The sequence below is a fragment of the Tachypleus tridentatus genome, chromosome 10 (assembly GCF_004210375.1).
Source record: "Tachypleus tridentatus isolate NWPU-2018 chromosome 10, ASM421037v1, whole genome shotgun sequence".
In the NCBI taxonomy this organism is placed as follows: domain Eukaryota; kingdom Metazoa; phylum Arthropoda; class Merostomata; order Xiphosura; family Limulidae; genus Tachypleus; species Tachypleus tridentatus.
The window spans coordinates 151,294,937-151,318,877 of NC_134834.1; the positions used below are offsets into that span (position 1 = coordinate 151,294,937).

Here is a 23,941-nt window from a genome sequence, read left to right on the forward strand (position 1 = left end):
ACCACCAATTATTTGATAATGTCACTTTCTTTTTTTACTGCATTAACTACACTGTGGAGCTAGCGTCATTTCTTGGAATAGGAAGGAAAGTATCAGTGGAAGGGGCCACCATGTTCTAATAAAGTCACTTTTTTTTAACAACCAACTTCATTAGAGAGCTGATATCATTTTTAACAATAAAAAAGGATACATCAGGGTGAGGGTGCTACCGTTATTCGACAATGCTTTTTTTTAAGAGCCAGTCATGACAAAACGGTTGGGTTTAAGGATATTTACTTATCATAAAGCCTTTTATTAAGAGGTTCGCGTCTTTATGTGTTATTGTATTTTCACCTGTTCCTTAACCCCTGTATATAAAATGGATGGTCGTTTTGCGTGCATGTGGAAGAAGGGTCGGTAACTGTTTGGATGATATAAATAGTGGTACTGGTGAGTCTACGGTAACAACAATATCTAGTTAAAATATTACCGGCATGCTGTGTAAAGACAGATTGTAACCGTGTTCTACGTTTTATCAAAGTAGTGTAACTGTGTAAAGGTACAACTAAATGTTTTCTATATTGTGTAGAACAAATAAATTATATCAGGTTATCCCATAAGTAATGTCCGACAACTTAATACATAAAGTGCATCATCATTTCTGTCTTTGTATAAAGCTTTAATGACTAAAATATGTAGTAGGACGTGTATAAAAATATTCAGATAAATAAAAAAATCTAACCCAACTCCACTTTTCAGATCATTAATCAAATAAACTCTTATGAAGATGGATGTGTCGGAGAAGTACATGAGGCATGTAATGCTTTATGAGTTTAAAAAAGGTAATAGTGCAGCAGAAACTACACGAAACATTCAAGGTGTTTATGGTGCGGAGTCTCTCAATGAAAAACCATTTCAAAGGTGGTTTCAGAAGTTCAGATCAGGTGACTACAGCATAAGTGATGCGTCATGTTCAGGCCGTCTTGTTGAATTTAACGATGATTTGCTGCTGGCTGCACTTGATGAAGATTGTGCTGTAATAGTCGGAGAACTAGTATAGAAGCTTAATTCAACCCATTCAACAGTTCATCGTCATCTGCAACAGCTTGGAGAGGTGTCAAAACTTGGAAAATGGGTCCCCCGTGATTTGACAGAAGCCAAACTTAGAACAACTCTCGTGAACGCAACTCACCTTTTTTGGACAGGTTAGTTACTGGAGATGAAAAATGGATATATTATAAAAATGGCTTAGTGCAGGTAAACTGGCTAAAGCACAGCCCAAAATGACCTCCACCCTAGGAAAGTCTTCTTAAGCGTTTGGTGGGATATTGTTAGTGTGATCCACTTTGAGTTGCTGCCACTCAATGTAACAATTATATCAAACCTATTGTCAACAGTTAGAGCATTTGAATGTGCAATGAAAAAAGAAGTCTGCTTTGATCAATTATAAAGGTGTTGTGTTACACCAGGATAATGCCAGGCTCCATACAGCATAGATCACATCTGCAAAGATTGAAGAGCTAGACTGGGAAAAACTTCCATATCCCCCTTATTCTCCAGACCTTGCCCCATTCGATTATCTTCTATTCCGAAGTTTGCAATACTGTTTTGATGGAAAAGAGCTTGGAACACATGAAGATGTCAAACTACTCTCTCTACATTATTTTCCTCCAAAACCCAAGAAGTTTATAGATGTGGCATTCAGAAGCTCGTGAATCGTTAGCAGGAAGTAATTAATAATGATGGAACCTAGATTACTGATTAAATAACATTAAAAGAAGTTTGAAATCCTTTCTCCTTTTCTGACCTAAAATTGGACATTATTTAAGGGATGATCTGATACTATGTATTTATGTCAATAAACAACAGATGAATTATAATATATATTTATGCCAATAAATAACACATGAATTATACTATGTACTTACGTCAATAAAAAACACAATTTTAGTTTTATTGTTATAACAATTGTTATTGCAATAAATGTTTTAACATAATAATTGCCATTCTTATTTGGTTTGTCCATTGCTTCCTTCTGAGTGTGTTATTTAGTACCAAACTGGTGTCATGACAACTCTTCTTCGGTGCTATTTTCAAAATTATTAAATATTTACTATAATTGTCTGTTTGTTGTAGACAACAATGTATTAAGTATTGTGGTTTAGAACTCTCATTGTTAACCGACAATGTTACGAACAAAAACCAAGATTAACAACAACCGTTATTGTAGACAGTTTCTCACAGTGCAAGTTGTACTTCGCATCAGTGGACATAAAGATTATATAAATAGCCCTCGGGTAAAGCCAGGTATGAGCTATAATACCGAACTCCATCCTTTTCACCATAACTGGAGTGGTCATTTTGTTGGTATAATATGACCTTCTACTATCGTGACGAAGTTGCATTCTGTTTGTGCCAGAAATCAAAAATCTACTTGAAAGTTTGGCCACGTGAGGACTGCTGTAGTGGGCGTCATGAGAGACACATCAGCTAAGATACTGATTTTATAGGGGAGGACAAGAAATCCAAGACTTCTGTAAGAAACTGAAACTGAAAAGTTAAACATGAGAGAGATATGACACTGATTCTTTCCCCTTAAGTTCAAGAATTCTCAGATAAATAAAAAGTAAAAAGATACACACGAGAGATGACATTACAACCCCCTCCGTCTTAGAATGAACAACACCTGTTTATATCATATATGAACCACATAACGATAGAATAACCAATACCGACCTACGTCAAGCACGAACTATGTAATGTTAAAATAACCAACATCAATTTATATCATATATGGATCACGTAATGTTAAAATGACCAATAACTGTATTAACCACGAACCACTTAATGTTAGAATGACCAACACAACTCTATATCAACTATGAAACTCGTAATGTTAAAAAGACCAATACCAGCCTACGTCAAGCATGGAAACTAGTAATGCCAGTCTCTAACAAGAATAGACTACGTAATGTCAGAATGACCAATACCAGGCTGTATCAAGAATGGATCACGTAATGTTAGAATTGTCAATACCAGTCTATATCAAGCATAGAACTAGTAATGTTAGAATTGTCAATACCAGTCTATATCAAGCATAGAACTAGTAATGTTAGAATGACCAATACCAGGCTGTATGAAGAATGGACCACTTATTGTTAGAATTATCAATATCAGTCTAAATCAAGCATGGAACTAGTAGTGTCAGAATGACCAATACCAGAATATGTCAAGCATGGAAATAGTAATGTTAGGGTGACAAACAACAGTCTATGTCAAGCATGGAATTAGTAATGTCAGAATGACCAATACCAGGTTGTATGAAGAATGGACCACGTAATGTTAGAATTGTCAATACCAGTCTATATCAAGCATGAAAATCTTAATATTAGACTGACCAATACCACCTTATGTGAAGCATGGAAATCTTAATATTAGACTGACCAATACCAGCCTAGGATAAGTATGGAAATCTTAATATCAGACAGACCAATACCAGTCATGTCAAGCATGGAACTGGCAATGTTAGAATCACTAATACCAGCCCATATCAAGCGTAGAAATGTTAATATTAGGCTGACCAATGTCAGTCTATATCAAACATAGAATTAGTAATGTTAGAATGACCAATACCAGCCTATGACAGGCATGCAAATCTTAATATTAGACTGACAATCACCAGTTGTATCAAGCGTGGAACTAGTAATGTTAGAATGACCAATACCAGCCTATGTCAAGCATGGAAATTTTAATATTAGAGTAACCAATACAAGCCCATACCAAGCATGGAACTAGTAATATCAGAATGACCAATAACAGTCCATATCAAGCATTGACTACGTTGTGTTAGAATTACCAGTATGTGGGCATATTAAGCCATAGGTATCGTTGGGTTACAAAGATCATTATCCATATTTATATATCAAACCATGGGCATCGTTGTGTTAAAAAGATCATTATTTATGTGTATATGTATGAAGCCATGGATATCGTTGTCTCAGAATTATCATCATGCATATATATCAAGCCACGGATATCGATGTGTTTTAATGATCATTGTGTATTTATATATGTGTCTCAAGCCACGGACATTGTTGTGTCATAATGATCATCATGTATATATATTTATATCAGGCCACGGACATCGCTTTGTTAAAATTATCATTATGTATGTATATATATATATGAAATCACGAATATCGATGTGTTAAAATTATCATTATGTATGTATATATATATATGAAATCACGAATATCGATGTGTTAAAATTATCATTATGTATATATATATGAAACCACGGATATCGTTGCATTAGAATGATCATTATGTGTATATATATATATATATATGAAACCACGGGTATCGTTGTGTACAATGATTATATATATATATATATATACACATAATGATCATTTTAACAGAACGATATCCATCGCTTCATATATGTATATTTACATGTGTACATAATGATCATTCAAGCACAATGATATCCGAAGCTTCGTTGTGTGAGAATGATCATTATATATATATATATGAAACCATGCATATCGCTGTGTTAGAATTATCATCATTCATATATATGAAGACACGGATATCCTTGTGTAAGAATGATCATTATGTATATATGTGTATATATAATAAGGCACGGATATCGTCGTTCTAAAATGGTCATTATATATATATCAAGCCTCAATTATTATCTATACATATATCAAGCCACAGATATCGCTGTGTTAGAAGGATTATTATATATATATGTAAATTAATCCACGGATATCAGGTTGTTAGAATGATCATTATGTATATATATATATATATGAATTCACATATATCGCTGTGTTAAAATGATCAATGTGTATTTATATATGTGTCTCAAGCCACAGACATTGTTGTGTTAGAATGTTCATTATGTATCTATATGAAGCTGTTTATTTTCCTATGCTATAAATCCAAGTGTAAACCTCGTATTGTGATTTAACCAGTAGTAGTTTATGTAAGGCTATAACCACAAATGACGTATGTGTTTGAAATCTTCATTGTTTGTTTGGTACACTCTAGAATAACAAAGGTAAACGAAGAGAGAAAACCTTTTTCCTCATCCACCGCTCGCCCGTTTGTGTTGCAACATCAAAAAATTAGGACCCCTCAATCCTTTTCACGTTCTGTCACGCGCGGAAGCCACACCCGGCTACGCCGCGGGCATCGTCGTTACAATGAATGCCCCTCCCCGGCACCGGTTAGCACAAGAGCCGTGTCGCTATCGGCAGCCACTGGTCGCCCTGTAGTAAGTATCTTTGATGGCCTATATGATAGCTTTAATTATTCTGTGCTTCGACTTAACCAATAGTCTAAGTTTAACCTCTTAGCACTGTTGATCTAAGGACCGAGTAAATTGAGCCTGAAATTGCCAGGTGGCAACGTCCCTCACAGTTCCAGGACAGATGCTACTGATAAATGTTACGTACAAATCATGGATGCACGGTTTCGTATTAAATATTTATATAGTTATTTAACTGACGCTGCAGAGGAAACACGGCGTCCTTGGTGCAGATCTCAATATAAACTTATTTTATATCTTAATTCGGAGCAGTAAACTCATGCTTAGATTATTTCTACATGTAACTTTACTAAGAGAAGACAACACCAGTTTGACACATTTACGTAGTCATGGATGATAACAACTGCATTCACCACGAACTCGGAACTGTCTGATGGACATCGCGTCAGTTTTATTTAGTATATAGTTACATAGTTAGCAGCCAGAGGTCCCACTAAGTATCGCCTTAGGTTTCATTGGTACATTGTTACATAGTTTAGCAGCCAGAGGTCCCACTAAGTATTGCTTTAATTTTCATTAGCATAAAGTTATACAGGTAGCAGCCGGAAGTCCCATGAAATATCGCCTTAGTTTTCATTAGTACATAGTCACACAAACAGCGGCCATAGGGCCCAGTAAGTATCGCCTTGGTTTTCTTTAGTTTGCCCACTAGTGATCCCTGTTTACTACTTTTTTAAGTATACGGAAGGAAACTAAGGCGATGCTGAAAAGAAGAGCCTTATTGTTAACTGTTTATTTAATATTCCATGTTTTACGTATTTTTTTTTTTAGTTTATTCAGGCTTAGAAGTGAAACATCTCACCACAAAACTAGAGTAAACACTTTTGTTGAATATCATTCATGTGTTTGTTTTTTTTTTTTAATTTCACGCAAAGCTGCACGAGAGCTATCTACGCTAGCCGTTCATAATTTAGCAGTGTAAGACTAGGTGGAAGGCATCTAGTTATCACCACCCACCACCAACTTTTGAGCTACTCTTTTACCGACGAATAGTGGGATTGACCATCACATTATAACGCTCCCACGGCTGAAAGGACGAGCATGTTTGATGTGATGGAGATTCGAACCCGCGACCCTCAGGTTACGATTCGAGTTCCTTAACCACCTGGCTATGCCGGGCTGATTCATGTCTAGCTTGTTCTGTCACGTGAACTGAACACTGTGAAGTATAATTTATTTTATACAAGCTTGTAATGACAGAATATTAAAACCACAAAAACTAACATACTAGCAGTACATGGTGCCTTAGAAATGCTACACTAGAGAGATAATGTCAGAAGTATTCCACTGCGAGGTGAAAACAGTCGCTGAAACAGGATGGATAGGTTTAACAGCTGTTAAGACTTTCAAGATATCTTTAAAAACGTGTTGTTAACGTGGAAAAATGCTAAGTATGTATTAAAATAACATTATTGATGGAATATAATATTTTGTATAGTTTATTGTACTGTATATGTTGACGTTAGACAAAGATACAGAGAAAGGAGGGAAGACTAGCACCTCTTATTTGTGAGGAAAGTTAAATTCAGAGAACTGTAAGACTGTGAAATGTTTAGTGCGAAAAATATACAGTAAGTAGGTACAACTCACCTAGCCTAGACCTGGAGAGAAACCCTCTGTCCGTAGTGGTAGTGGTGGGATTCTCAAAATTACACCAGGTCATTTTTCCACCCCCAAAGCTAAGTCTATATGTGTTGGACTAATGAGAAGCTATAGGTAATAGATGTCTGTGGTTTTGATACTTCACAGGTTTGTATTATACGACTTTTATTTTATTTTCTAAAGAAGGAAGGTGGTCACCACGAGCCACTTAAAATTATGAATTAGATTGGAACAGATTCATTTTATTTGATTCTGAATAATGCTATGAAACACCTACCGGTAAATTATTTCGTCACAGTTAACGGAGAAATGGATTACAATACACGTCGTAGTCACGTGCTCCTGCTCATGTGACGCCTACCACTTGAATCTCTTCTTTAGTTTGCTTAGTAGAAATTATTAGCGGATAAACAGGTGTTTATTCCTCGGAGACAATAAATTCTTTAGCAAGTTATAAAAGGTTGTTGTGACTGAGGTTGTAATACGTCTGGAAATAAAGTTTTATACAGCAAGCTTTAGGCTATGTTGGTAAAGTCGTTATACTGGATTAAACGTCACGAAGGTAAGGATAGACAAGAAGAGCAGTATTTGGACAGGAGATATGTGATAAATGTTATTGTTTCGTCTTTATACCCAAGAATAGAACGATTCCAGAACTACATACGTGTGTTGTGTTACTAAATGACAAAACTCATTTCATGACTAGCCAAGGACTTCAAGAGTAAAGCAGTCTTTAAATAGCAGTTGTTGTTCTTGAAGTGATGTTTAGAAGTATATCACACTCAAGGAGAATCTTATCCATGTTTTACACCTTTAACACCGGTTACTTCAATGTCTATATAAACACACAGAATATCTTATCTATGTTTTACATACATAACAACAGGTTACTTCAATGTCTAGATAAACACAAAATGTATCATTCATGATTTACATAATTAACAACGGTTACTTTAATGTCTATATAAACCCAAAATACATTATCCATGTTTTAAACCTTTAACACCAGTTACCTCAATATCTGTATAAACACAAAATATATTATTCATGTTTTACACCTTTAACACCGATTACTTCAATGTCTATATAAACACAAAATATCCATGTTTTACATCCTTAACAGCAGGTAACTTCAATGTCTATATAAACACAAAATATCTTATCCATGTTTTATATCCTTAACACCTGGTTACTTCAATATCTATATAAACACAGAATATCTTATCTATGTTTTAAACTTTTAACACCACTTACTTCCATGCCTATACAAACACACAGAATATCTTAAGAATGTTTTACATCATTAACTCCTGTTACTTCCATGTCTATATAAACAAACAGAATATCTTATCAATGTTTTACACTTTTAAAAGAGATTACTTCAATGTCTATATAAACATGTAGGGCATTTTATCCATGTTTTACACTTTTAACACAGACTATTTCAATGTTTATATAAAAATACAGAATATCTTAATTATGTTTTACACTTCTAACTCCAATTACTTTAATGTGTATATAAACATAGAATATCTTATCCATGTCTTACACCTTTAACACTGTTTACTTCAAAGTCTATATAAACACAGAATAAGTTTTCCATGTTTTACATCATTAACACATGTTACTTCAATGTATATTTAAACACAGAATATCTAATCCATATTTTACATCCTTAACACCGGATACTTCAATGTCTATATAAATACGTATGACATATTCTCCATGTTTCACACTTTTAAAACGTTATTTCGATGTCTTTATAACCACACTGAATATCTTATCTGTGTTTTACGTTCTTAATACCTGTTACTTCAATATCTATACAAGCACACAGAATATCTTACCCATGTTTTAGACTTTTAACACAAGTTACTTCAGTGCCTATATAAACTCACAGAATATCTTACCCATTTTATAAAATTTTAACACAAGTTACTTCAATGCCTATATGAACGCACAGAATATGTTACCCATGTTATAAACTTTTAACACAAGTTACTACAGTGCCTATATAAACTCACAGAATATGTTACCCATGTTATAAACTTTTAACACAAGTTACTACAATGTATGTATAAAGACACATAATATCTTATCTATGCTTTAGACTTTTAACACCAGTTACTTCAATGTGTATATAAACACACAGAATACCCTATCCATGTTCTACACTTTTAACACCAGTTACTTTTGATGTATATATAAACATAGAATATCTTATCCATGTTTACATCCTTTACACCAGTTACTTCAATGTCTATATAAACACACAGAATATCTTATCCATGTTTTACACCCTTAACACTGGTTACTTCAATGTCTATATTAACACAGGATATCTTATCCATTTTCTACATTTTTAACACTTGTTAGTTCAATGTATATATAAACAGAGATATCAGTGTTTTACATCCTTAACACTGGTCACTTCAATTTCTATATGAACACACAAAATATCTTATCTATGTTTTTCAATTTTAACATTGGTTACTTTAATGTGTATATAAACATAGGATATCTTATCCATATGTTAAACATTTAACACCTGTTACTTCATTGTCTATATTAACACAGAATATCTTACCCATGTTTTACATCATTAACAGTAAATATGGATATAATAATATGTCATCAACACTATATTCAGGAACGACAAATGTCTTCGCCCAGGCCTGGCTTGGCCAGGAGGTTAAGGCACTCGACTCAGAAGCTGACGGCCCCAGGTTCGAATTTCCGTGCCTCCAAATATGGTCGCCCTTTTAACTGTTGAGGCGTTGTATGTTTTGGTCAATCCCACTATTTGTTTTTAAAAGAGTGGCCCAAGAGTTGGTGGTGAGTGGTAATGACTAGCTGCCTTTCCTCTGGTCTTACCCTACTAAATTAGGGACAGCTAGCGCAGATAGCTCTCGTGTAGCTTTGCTCGATAATTATGAAAGAAAGAAACAAAATCTTTGTCCAAGATCGCTTTGTAACAAAGAAAGTTTTCTCTGAATCTTCATGTTCCTATGGTTACAGAAAACACAGACTGTGTACGGATTATTTAAGTTTCCTACTGAGAAAGGTACCACCAAATTATTATGTTTTTTTTTTAAATCTTGGAAACTGTAGTCACTATCATGCAATTTGGAGCAATTACGTAAAAAAGACCATCATTTGAAGACATAAATGTGTAAAGCCTGGGGGGGATGATAGTACGAAAGTGGGCCACAGAAGGTTTACATTTGGAGCAATTACGAGTTGCCAGTAGTCTCGAGAGAATTACAGGATGAAAGAGACAAGTTTCGGTACACGCTGCATGCACGCGCAGGTAGGGTACAAAGTGCCTTAGGGCAAGGTGTGAGGAGGGGAAGGGATTTTCACTCCACCAGTCTCTGTTTGACGATTTAAGAAGGTTGTACGCCGAGAAACTCTGTTAATCTAGCCTTGCTCGCTCGAGAATAAACGTCTCTGGTTGTACTAATGTGTGGACTCTCCCGTGACACGCACGGAACTTAGCTTTCAATAGGAGTTTCTCAGTAGATCTGTGTTCGTCCGAGGAAATAAGAACTACGAGTTAAGAATTTATTTTAAGTAAGTTTCAATTAAACTAGTCTTCTGTGTTTAGTTAAAATGATATACTCTTTAGGTATGGATATTCTTTGATAAAAAATATTTCCTTAGGAGGAAAAGTTGTAAAAGTGTTAATAAAATTAAGGAGAAACGTGGTTTGCATAACGTAATTGCGATGCTATTATGTAACTGTTAAAATAAAACAACATTGTTAATAATGTATAACTCATAATATAGCGAATCATGGTCTATTAGTTGTTAATAGGTGTTACAGTATTTTAAAAGATTAGTAAAAACAGTTTTAGTTAGGTTTCACTGTATTTTATATTCGTTTGTTTGTTTTAAACTTAAGCACAGAGCTACATATTGGGCTATCTGTGCTCTGCCCACCACGGGTATCAAAACCCGGTTTCACATGTTTCGTGGGACGAGGATTCGAATCCGCGACCCTCAGATTGCGAGTCGAGCGCCTTAACTACCCGGTCATGCAGGGCTCTTTTATATTTGTACTGAAAACCCACAATGAGCGAGTGTGATTCAACTTATTGTTAGTAATTGGTAATGTAAAAACAAGACATTGTTATTGGATAGCGTGGAAATCAAGTGATTCAGACTAAATACATAGATTAACTGATTGAAGGAGGTCTTTGAACAGAGCCAAACACAACAAACGTCACGATAGCTCTGAGTTCCAGGGTACTTTTGTAATGAAATCAACCAGTATGGAATATATTTCAGATAGATTTATTTTTCGTATATTCGCGCAAAGCTGCAAAAAAGAAAGAGCTGTCTGCGTTAGCCATCCATAATGTTGAATCTATATACTAGATGGAAGACAACTAATTAACACTACCTACCGCCAACTGTAATCGAATAGTAGTATTTGACCGTCACACTTATAACGCACCGACATTTCCAGAATGGGAAGTGTAATTTACTTTTGTGTTGTTTGTGCTTGTTTTTTCTTTGTGGTATTTGCGCTAACGGAACGTGGGTAACACAACGGACTGTTGGATCCACATTCAGACACACTATGTGTGTGCCACGCCCGTTTCTGATAATTAAGGACTTGGATAGAACGTTCAGTGATTCCATGAGTTGAAGCCTCAGCTTGTAAAGTATTAGTTTTATTCTGGACTTGTAATGAGCACTATCCACTAGAAACCCACCTGAAGTAAAAATGTGTTCTCAAGACGGCTGGTATGGGTATTAAAGTTTTAATTAAAATAAAGTACTGAACAGCATCTTGGATCATCTTCTGAAGATGTTGTTCCGTATCTTACTTTAATTAAAATTTTAATATACTCATACCAGCTGTCTTGAGAATACAGGTACCATGTTTGTTTCTATTCACATGAAAGGTTCAGTTAGAAAAGAAACTTCAAGAGACTAAGGATGAAATTATTTCAGTTTATGAGAATTTTGATAGTTCATTAAGATTAAAGGCTACTCACTAAACAAACGCTTTGGGTGGAAAAGGAGGCGGCCGGTGTCCAAACCTCCCACAGACATCTTGTTTGCACCTACTTCCGTTTGTTTTTTTTTTTTGGACGCAAGTGTAAAACTGTTGCCGACTCGATGGTCTTGGCCTTGGCGACACGTGTTACAATGCACTTTGAAAGAAGCTTGAGGCCTGTTAGGAAGACATCATTGTGTTGTATATATATATACACGGTTAGACAGTTCGTTAGCCTAAAATGCCGACCTGTTCCTCTTCTGTGTCTAAGTGCAGAAAAGAAAGAACAAACCAACAAACAATCAACTATTACAAGTCTGTCTGAGGTTGAATCTAAATCGAAATATCTAGATGCAATGAACTAAAGACGTCTTTTTATATTCTGTTTTTAATAACCAAATCTATACTGAGTTTAATATTAGATTTTTAGTAACAACAACAAATTAATTCAAACAAAAGTACAGTAAGCAGTTAACCCCACCAGTTATTCCTGTTAACTCCACAGAACATTGGTGGTTTAACGAGTTGCAATATACGGTTTAAAGACTCTATACTTTGGGGGTAATTGGAACCAAATATACATATTATCCACACATACAAAACGATTTTCCAGTTCGAGTTCTTCTTGACATGAAGTCTTGTGCCAAATGAACGAGCTTCAACCTGACTGACAGCCGACATCAACCTGTACAGTTGGTTTAATTATGATTGGTAGAAACAAAGCTTTATCTTACTATTGTATCTGTTTCTTATCATATAGTCATTGGTGAAATTTAGAAATGTTGGCCTGGTAGGGTTAAATTATGTTTAAAAATGTGTAGCAATGTTGACCTGGTAGGAATAAATTATGTTTAGCATAGTTGAATCATATCTACGTGTGTAGAGTTTAAACCTGTTTACAATAGATGTTCGAAATGTTGACCTGGTTGAATTAAAACATGTCTATGATAGATTAGAAATACTGACCTGGTACGGTTAAGACAGTTCACTATAGAGTTTGTAAGTGTTGGATCAGTATAATTAGAGTTTTTGAAAAGTAGTTTAAAAATAAACTAGTACAGTTTACAGATGTCATCAGTAGTTTATAAATGACCTAGTACAGTTTACACATGTTATCAGTAGTTTATAAATGACCTAGTACAGTTTACACATGTCATCAGTAGTTTATAAATGACCTAGTACAGCTTACACATGTCATCAGTAGTTTATAAACAAGCTTGTAGGGTTTACACATGTCGTGAATAAGTGTTTTGGTAAAGACTACGTGTTAATCGTTGTCATGGTTATTAGTATATACGGTTACTTTCCCTTTGAGCCCGTCATGGCCAAGCGTGTTAAGGCGTGCGACTCGTAATCTGAGGGTCGCGGGTTCGCATCCCCGTCGCGCCAAACATGCTTACCCTTTCAGCCGTGGGTGCGTTATAATGTGACGGTGAATCCCACTATTCGTTGGTAAAAGAGTAGCCCAAGAGTTGGCGGTGGGTGGTGATGACTAGCTCCCTTCCCTCTAGTCTTATACTGCTAAATTAAGGACGGCTAGTACAGATAGCCCTCGTGTAGCTTTGTGCGAAATTCCAAAAACAAACAAACAATACCTTACCTTTGTGATTGGATGTCGTTGGTTCTAATCATTTAAACAAAAAGTTTTTGTTGTCATTGAATGTTATAAACAATCTTTCTAAACGTTCATTCCCCTTTCAAAATATCAGTTGATTAATTGAAAAGGGCGGTAAACCAGCCATCTGTCAGTAAAATAAAATGTCATTTGAACACTTTGTACCCTAAACTGATATTTTAAAGTTATGTTCGTACAACTGAAAGTTGGTATTGTAAGATGTCAGTTATTTCAATACAATATAGAAATGTGACGTAAATAAAAGTATTGAGATTATAATATCAATTATAACACATATTGTTTCATTATTTTCTAACCCCACGCTTTAGTCCCAGTATCTCATTAAGACTGATTTGTTCCGACTATCATAGAATACACTAACAGAGGAAAAATATATATATAATAAAAAAATAATATCAGTGAAAAACGTAAAGCATGATTTCAGTTCACAGTGTTAAATTTTCATGTCAGTAGATTTTGAAAGATATCTGTTCAGTAGTTTCAAAAATATTGTCCACTCATTAGCTTAAGATATTTTACTGTTAGAAATGATGCAATCTGTTAACTTTATATTTGCGTTTAAGTTACTTTGAGAAACAAATATTATGACATTATAGATCATCCTTGAGAAGTTAAACTTATTTGTGATTAATAAATATAGTTGGCGACTTTCACAGTTGGTGGTTTACCATTTCGCATGTTATAAAATATTTGGACTTTATTCGTATATCTGACTGAATTATTAAAATATTTTCCTCATGACACAGGTTAAGTAAGCGCGAGTCGAAAGTGCGAGTGATCTGACACGACATTTTCTGTTTCCGCATTCCGTACTCGGGTGAGACACAATTAATGTTTATTATTCCGATCTCCCAACAGATTCGTTGTTTTTGTTTGTCTTATAAGATCAGTTATTTCGTCCATGAAGAAATAAATTTTTTAATTAAAAAAAACAACTAATTCACCCACTAAACTCACAAATACTCATCACGAATCATCTTGGTATTTCCATAGCTTCTGCCAACTTATCACTTGATTCCAGTTGTAATATGTGGTAACGTTTCGTTTAGTCGTGGTAGGATATGGTAAAATTTAGTATACTTGTGGTGATAATTCATCGTAATGTTTAGTGTAATAATGTTTCTTATAGTCGTGGTGGCGTTTCATAATTTAATCTGATCGTGACAGCTAGCTATACATTTAGTCTCGTCGTAGGAACGTGTAGTAAACGTTTAGTCTCGTTACGGTAATGTGTCTAGCCTGGTCGCCTTAGTATGTGGTAACGTGTAAAATATTTCTTATCATCCACTGGTAAACGTTTCTCTAGTTTAATGGTAACATATGGCATATTATTAGTCTATTTGACTGGTATCATTTATCATAGTCTAAGAAAAACATGTTAAACATTTGATATTATTCCAATAGTAATGTTTTGAAAACGTTCATACCAGATTAATGATAAATCGGAACCAATAAACCAGAATACCAGCGTCATGTTAACTTTTAAGAACATTTCACCGAAATATTTATAAACCCAATTGTCTTGAGGTCCTTTTCACATTAGCTCAAAGGTTAATAAGGTTAAGAGTGGGACGTTTGGACTGTCTTCTTTCATGTTCTAACTTAGGGACGTAAGATATTCACTGGGTAGATTTGAAAACAAAGTAAACATTTTTCTCATTATCGACTTAAAACCAATAATTACATAAGAAAAAATACATATTTTAATGAACTTCCAAGAGAAACTCATAAAGTGGCTCATGAGTCTCTGAAACGAAAACTTGAAAACAGAACTAAATACAGAAGTCTATACATACAGCAAGTCATATATTAATATTAAGAATAGTATAATATACATTTCAGGATTGTAAACATGAGAACATGATCATCACAGCAAGTCTTGTATCAACATGTAACAACAGTAGAACTATAACATAACGTTTAGAGACAACCATGGACCTATTGGTCCATCTCGGCTGTCCTATCCTCTGATCTGAACAAAAACTATTTAAAAAACAAACAAAATCTAAAACCATCCTTTATCATTCAGGTATCTGTCAGTGCTCTTTTAAAATCACTCAAATGTAGTGCCTCTAAAACATTTGAAAGCAGCCCATTCCATAAGCCAACTACCCTGTTTGAAACATAAAACAGTCTTAGCTGAAGACAACTTCCACCTTGCCTAAAGTTATATTTGTGTTCCCTAGTTCTATAATTCCTGCTGGTATGTATGAAAAACATTATCAACTCCTTTACAATCTTAAACACTTCAATCAGATCTCTTTTAACTGTTCTTTGTTCAGGATAAAACAGTTTTAAGGATCTTAATTTATCATTATATGACAACCTATCCATTCCAGGTACCATATTAGTAACTTGCTTTTGAACCCTTTCCAATAATTAAATGTCTTTCCTATAGTGAGGAGCACAAGATTGAACCAAATATTCCAAATCTGGCCTAACCAGAGACCTATGCAATGAAATTATAACGTCTTTAAACTTGTTACTCAGTACTTCTGCTAATACAACCTAAAGTCCTATTTGCTCTACCACTAGTAACACATTGTTTGGATGGTTTAAGAGACTGATCAACCATTACACCAAGATCCTTTTCTTTCATAACATTGTTAAGGTTATTCCTATCCAAATTATATTTATAATTCAAATTACGATAATACACATTGATTATCTTGTATCTATTATGATTTAACTTGTCTGTAGTATGTTTGTCCAACTCACTGAATTATCTAAATCCTTTTATAAATCAGTAACATCCTCTAACAGCCAGAAACATCCAAGACCTGAATATCATCAACAAATTTAAGTAATTTATTGACCATTCCTTCATCCATATCATTGATGTAAATCTAAAAGAACAACAGTCCTAAGACTGAGCCCTGAGGTTGAACCACTTGTGACATTAATCCAGTTTGACTGAACTCCACGTATAACAACATTTTCTTCCATCAAACCATTCTTTTATCCAATTAGTTAACTTATTCTCCACACCTTTAGAGATAAGTTTCCTTAATATCTTTATCTGACACTTTGTCAAATAGTTTCTGAAAATCCGTATAAACCAATTCTACACCCTTGCTCACATATACATAAACTGTAACATTTTCAAAGAATTTCAAAAGATTTGTAAGACAATATTTTCTCTTTGTGAAATCATGTTGACTATCTGATAAAATTCTGAACTTTGTTAAATAATGTGACAAAGTATCTTTTATCAAACTTTCCAAAACTTTTCCCACAGTTGATGTAAGAGTAATAGGACTATAATTACTGGGTCAACTTCTATTACCTGCTTTGAAGATAGGAGTGACATTAGCTAATTTCCAATCTGTTGGTACTTGTCTACCATTCAAGGACTAACACACAATTGTGGCAAGTGGCTCACATATTAAATCCTTGACCTTCTTTAAAACCCTCAGTGAAATATTATCTGGCACAGAAGCCTTATACATTATTTTTAAACTTCCAATTTTAACAAGTTCAGAATTTTTTTCAAATGTCTTGTTCAACTTTGTTTTCATCTATCAGTTGTTCAAGATGGGGAATACTGTTTAAGTCTTCATTAGTAAAAACAGAATAACCTAGCCATATCATAATCATCAGATACAAGCCTTCTTTTATCAATCTTCAAGGGTCCTACCCTCATCTTAACATTTTGTTTATCCCTAATGTACTTAAACAAATCCTTACTGCTAATTTTTGTTTTCAGTCAATTTTTTTCAGATGTACTAACTTCCTGTTTGACCAACTTTCTTGATCTTCTATAATACAAATTAATTTAAATTTCTTAAATTTGTGATGTTTTCTTTAATTTCATCTCTAATACCCTTTGTAAGTAACCTGGTTTTTTTAGTTGTAGCTACTCTTTTCTTTCTGAAAATATATTTTTAATATTGAACATTTTTCTTTAAAAATTTTCCACATTTGCTCATTGTTTCTAAATAATTCAACTGCATAATTCACAACAGATGATTCTTGTTGCATCCTTTCATAATTTGAAATCAAAAAAATAATTATTCCTGATTTCCATCACACCTAATACAGCAATGATCACTTATACTTAGTTGTTCCCCAATTTCTACCATCTCAACCATTTTCAAATTAGAAGTTAACAATAAATCTAAAATAACACTATTTCTAGTAGATTTCTTGACTAATTGGTGAAGAAATCCATCTTGAAGAGTTTCTAGAAATCTTTCACCCTCATGATTTGACTCTAGCATTTACCAATCAATATGTCTGAAATTAAAATTACCCACAATTATGACTTCATTAACAGCTGAAATTTTAATCTCACTGTAAAGTTTCTCACTAACTTCACCAGTTTTATCTGGTTGTCTGTAACAAATTCCTACTAAGAGCTTTTTTCCTTGATATCCACAAGAGAAATCCAATTGGATTCAACGCCCTTGCTATTATCCCTAATATTCTCAACTTCAACAGGATGTAACTTACACTTTACATAAAGTGCCACTCATATCCCTATCATTACTATCCTGTTCCTACTAAATAACCTATAACCATGTACTTTAAATACATTTTTGTCATAAAATCATCCAAATTTAACTGTGTTCCAGTTGTTCTCATTACATCAAAATCCCCTATTCCTACCAGTACCCTAAAGCTACCTAATTTATTTCTTGTACTTCTATCATTACAATACTAACAATTAAGCCTATTTTTAAAACTACTTTTATACTGATTTTCTTTACTAAACTTTCCTCTACATCTCAATTTTATTTCATTTAGTTTATCTTTGCCCTCCCCACTATCTAGTCATAGCTTTAATTTTCCCTTATATCTGAGTTAATAGCCCTTGCAAACATACCAGATCCTTTCATACTTAAGTGTAAACCATCCATTTCAAAATGTTCCCTCCTCCTACAAGTTCAACCAGCTAACCTGCTTATCCTTGCATATTAATTTCAGCTTAGTGTTTAGCCCTAGTGACCTACTCAAAATTTCATCTGAACAATTAATTCTTGGCAGTGTCTTTAGCACTATTCATTTATTACTTTTATTTTTAAATGATTTTACCGATCCTTTGTACTTACTCATGCTAAAATCATTAGTATCTCCAATAGTTTGTTGTCTACATTAGCCAAGGGCTGAACTCTATTGCTCAATAAAATAAGGTCTTTACAATTAAATTACATAGTTTTAACCCTAATACTACCCTTTCTAATTTCCTGTATGTCATTGTTAATCTTAGCTGATGCCTTCCTTAAATGTTAAAACTTAAGCTCCTCATGAAGTCCTGTTGTCATTTCTCACAGTTTATGCTTCTCTTTATCTGTTTCATCAACTTTAGTTAGGATGATATCCAACTTTTCATACAACCTCCACATATAAAATGAACATCCTCATTACTAGCTTCCTTAAAAGTGCATAGTAGTCCAGAGTTCCCAAATAAAACCCATTCATTACACCTATCGCATCTAATAAACTGGAAAAGCTTAACCCATGCATTAGTCTTAACTACTGTGTTGTTTGTAGAGTTAAAATAAACACTATGAATAAATACCAGCAGCCCATTAATAACACTGTTTAGCCTAAGTTTGACAAGTAACTAGTTTTTAGACTGTGTTTATTAAATACAACAATATATTTAATTTGGCTTACACCTAATAATCACAAAGCCTAAAAAACCGTTATATGCACTAAGCTTTACTTAACGTTATACTATACGATACATAACTAAGATCTATATTAAATTTTATGCCTTCCATTTCAGTCTTATTAAACTTAATTATTTTCCTTGTTATTATTCAACTATTAATTTCTAAATAAAAATATTAAAACTAAATAATATTAAAAACATACAACATTATCAAAAATTAACTATCTAACGTCTTCTCTTTTTATGAATACACGCAAAAGCTGTACATTTATGATTATAAGCATGAAAACTTATCTAACCCAAGAAGCCACGTATCAAGATATAAAAAAGAGTGTAACTATACATTTCATGATTGGAAACATGAAAACAAGTCATCTATCAACACATAAAAGAGTATAACTATACATTTCATGATAAGAAACAAGAAAAAAACATCCAACACAGCAACAGTATTATAAATGCTTTTTAGAAACAAATATGACATTGATCTATGCGTTTTAATCATTATTTTACAGTTCTTGAAAGGATAATATCTTATAGCATGGAGATCGTGTTACATGCTAGATTACATGGTAGTTAGGTGCATACTTTACTATGGCACTTATGTAATGTATATACCGAGCAGCTGTGATGTCACTAGGAATCAGTTTCCTTCTTCAAACATCAACGAAACGACTCAGTTTCTTGTCAACCCATGTTACTGAGAGAGAACATTAGAACATTATCAGTTTTAACGTTACTGAGAGAGAACATTAGAACTTTATCAGTTTTAATGTTGTTAAGAGAGGACTCCAGAAAATTATTAGTTTTAATGTTACTGAGAGAGTACTCCGGAACAGTATCAGTTTTAACGTCACTGAGAGAGAACACCAGAACATTATCAGTTTTAATGTAACTGAAAGAGAACACCATAACATTATCAGTTTTAATGTAACTGAAAGAGAACACCATAATTTTATCAGTTTTAATGTTACCGAGAGAGAACACCAGAACTTTATCAGTTTTGATTTTACTGAGAGAGATTTAATGAAACTTCACCGTTGTCCTCATTAACTTAACTGTACGATTCACAAACTGACAAAAAAAAACATTCAATATCTCCTGTAGACATTTAGCTTATATCGATTATTGAAAAACTTGTAATGAATGACAAGGGTTCCGAAAACAGATACAGAGAAATTCTGTCTTAGTCCTTGTTTCTAATTCCCTGGTTTTGTAAGAATCTAGAGACATCTTAAACAACATCTTAGACAGTATCTGTTTCCTTAAAAAGCTAGAGAGAGATTCTGTCTATATCTATGTTTGCATAAGAAACTAGAGAGAGATTTTGTCTATATCTATGTTTCCGTAAGAAGCTAGAGAGAGATTCTGTCAAAATCTGTCTTTACGTATGAAGCTAGAGAGAAATTTTCTCTATTTCTATGATTTGATATGAAGCTACAGAAAGATTCTGTTTCCGTAAGAAGCTAGAGAGAAATTCTGTCTATATTTATGTTTCCCTAAGAAGATAGAAAGAAATTCTATATATATCTATGTTTCCGTAAAAAGCTAGAGAGAAATACTATCTATATTTGTTTCCGTAAGAACCTAGAGAGAAATTCTGTCAATATTTATGTTTCCGTAAGAAGTTAGAGAGAATTTCTGTCTATATTTAGGTTTCCGCAAGAGGTTAGAGAGAAATTCTGTCTATATTTATGTTTCCGTAAGAAGCTAGAGAGAAATTCTGTCTATATCTATGATTTGATATGAAGCTACAGAAAGAGTTTATGTTTCCGTAAGAAGCTAGAGAGAAATTCTGTCTATATCTCTGATTTGATATGAATCTATGTTTCCGTAAGAAGCTAGAGAGAAATTCTGTCTATATCTATGATTTGATATGAAGCTACAGAAAGAGTTTATGTTTCCGTAAGAAGCTAGAGAGAAATTCTGTCTATATCTATGATTTGATATGAAGCTACAGAAAGAGTTTATGTTTCCGTAAGAAGCTAGAGAGAAATTCTGTCTATATCTATGTTTCCGTAAGAAGCTAGAGAGAAATTCTGTCTATATCTATGATTTGATATGAAGCTACAGAAAGAGTTTATGTTTCCGTAAGAAGCTAGAGAGAAATTCTGTCTATATCTATGATTTGATATGAAGCTACAGAAAGAATTTAAGAAGCTAGAGAGAAATTCTGTCCTATGATTTGATAGAAGCTACAGAAAGAGTTTGAGAGAAATTCTGTCTATATCTATGATTTGATATGAAGCTACAGAAAGAGTTTGTTTCCCTAAGAAGATAGAGAGAAATTCTGTCTATATTTATGTTTCCGTAAGAAGTTAGAGAGAAATTATGTCTATATCTATGTTTCCTTAAGAAGCTAGAGAGAAATTCTGTCAATATTTATGTTTCCGTAAGAAGTTAGAGAGAATTTCTGTCTATATTTTTGTTTCCGTAAGAAGGTAGAGAGAAATTTTATCAATATTTATGTTTCTATAAGAAGCTAGAGAGAATTTTTGTCTATTTCTATGATTTGATATGAAGCTGCAGAAAGAGTCTATGTTTCTATAAGAAGTTACAGAATGATTTTAACTATATCTGTTTCCATGAGAAGCTAGAGAGAAATTTTGTCTATATCTATGTTTCCGTAAGAAGCTAGAGAGAAATTTTGTCTATATCTATGATTTTCTATATCTGTAAGAAGCTAGAGAGAAATTTTGTCTATATCTATGTTTCCGTAAGAAGCTAGAGAGAAATTTTGTCTATATCTATGTTTCCGTAAGAAGCTAGAGAGAAATTTTGTCTATATCTATGTTTCCGTAAGAAGCTAGAGAGAAATTTTGTCTATATCTATGTTTCCGTAAGAAGCTAGAGAGAATTTCTGTCTATATTTATGTTTCCGTAAGAAGTTAGAGAGAAATTCTGTGTATATTTATGTTTCCTTAAGAAGCTAGAGAGAAATTCTGTGTGTATTTATGTTTCTGTAAGAAGTTAGAGAGAAATTCTTTTTAAATCTATGTTTCCTTAAGAAGCTAGAGAGAAATTCTGTCTATATTTATGTTTCTGTAAGAGGCTAGAGACAAATTGTGTCTATATTTGTGTTTCTGTAAGAGGTTAGAGAGAAATTCTGTCTATATTTATTTTCCGTAAGAAACTAGAGAGAAATTCTGTCTATATTTATGTTTCTGTAAGAAGCTAGAGAGAAATTCTGTCTATTTCTCTGATTTTATATGAAGCTACAGAAAGAGTCTATGTTTCCTTAAGAAGCTAGAGAAAAATTATGTCTACATCTAAGTTTTCGTAAGAAGTTACAGAGAGATTCTTGCTATGTCTATGTTTTTATAAGTAGTTACAGAATGATTTTGACTATATCTGTTTCCATGAGAAGCTAGAGAGAGATTCTGTTTATATCTATGTTTATATTGAGAGATTCCGTCGAAAATGCTACTTTGCCTCCTGAAATTAGTAAGTCGCTTAGAAATTATGTTTGAGAAAGTGAATTTTGGGCAACTTAACGCAGATGAATTAAATTGTTAGCATATTCAACAGAGAATCTCATGCAGAACGCCGACACGCCATTTTAGGGATTCTTGAGAATAAATCTGCAGTAATCGGATTTTAGAGACTTCCTATCGAGCGTCGACGTAAAAGTTATATAGTTAAAAATACCCCATACGTTTTCCTTTTTTTAGATGCTAAATAAAAACTAGCCTCTGACCTGAAGTTGCACACCAGTGTTTCATGATGAGTTATAAAGAACACTATATATGTAAAAACGGCTGGTTTGGGTTGAGATTTTTTTTATATGTAGAGGAGCGAACAACATTTCGACCTTCTTCGGTTATCGTCAGGTTCACAAAGAAAGAAGGAGGTAACTGACCGATAGCTGACCACATGTTTGAAGGGGGTTGTGTAACTGAGTGTAGGAATGTAGAAGGCGTGCTTAGATGTTTGATTATATTTATTAATATAGGTATAAAGGTGTTCCTTTGTATTGGTTTATTTTGGGTTTGAGTTGTTGTATAAGTAAGGCTTCTTTAATTTTGCGTTTGTTTATGTTTGTTTCCTTATTTAGTATTTGAGTGTTTTCTATGGTTATGTTGTGTTTATTTGATTTGTAGTGTTCGAAAACGTGTAAAGGTGACTTTTTGTGTTCTTTGAATCTGGTTTCCATTTTTCTACTTGTTTCTCCAATATAAAAGGCGTGGCAGTTATCACATTATATTTTATAAATAATTTTGGTGTGGTGTTTGTCAGTGTAGTTTTTACATAATATAGACCTTAGTTTTGTGCCTGGTTTTCGAATAAATTTGGTATTAACTGGAATGTTATATTTTGTTTCTAGTTTTTGCCAACTGCTGGTCATTTTTCTGCTGATGTCGGGAATATATGGAATGCAGCAGTATATGGTTTTGTGATTTTTTAATTCGTGAGATATATTTACTTTTCTTAGTTGATTTTGCTTTCTGTCTAGGTGTGTGCGTATAATGTTTTCTATGGTTTGTGAAGGAAACTTATTGTTGTTGATGAAGTATTGTTTTATTTTGTCTAATTCGTCGTTAATTTTATCTGGTGAGCATAGTTTTATGGCTGTGTTTATTTGGTTTCTTAGTATATTTAGTTTTTGTTTTCTTTCATGTGCTGAGTCCCAAGGAATGTATAGTCCAGTATGGGTGATTTTTCTGTGGGTTTCTGTTTTAAATTGTGTATCGGTTCTTGTAATTTTGAGGTCAAGAAATGATATTTGATTGCTTTCTTCCTGTTCACATGTGAAGTTAATGT

General features: G+C 33.5%; 1 protein-coding gene across 5 annotated transcripts in view; it reads left to right on the forward strand.

Annotated features, from left to right (window-relative positions):
• The window catches only part of LOC143230639 (MDS1 and EVI1 complex locus protein EVI1-A-like), a 51,992-nt gene that overhangs the window by 22,802 nt on the left and 5,249 nt on the right, over nucleotides 1–23,941 (forward strand). For 2 of the 5 annotated variants that reach the window (XR_013016556.1, XM_076464507.1), the window contains exon 1: nucleotides 10,333–10,492. The exons of 1 other annotated variant lie outside the window; for it this stretch is intronic. The gene's annotated coding sequence lies outside the window, so the exon portion shown is untranslated. Of the gene's footprint in view, nucleotides 1–5,131; nucleotides 5,264–10,330; nucleotides 10,493–23,941 lie in introns of those variants that run through there. 2 more of the 5 variants (XM_076464508.1, XM_076464510.1) reach the window with 2 other exon arrangements.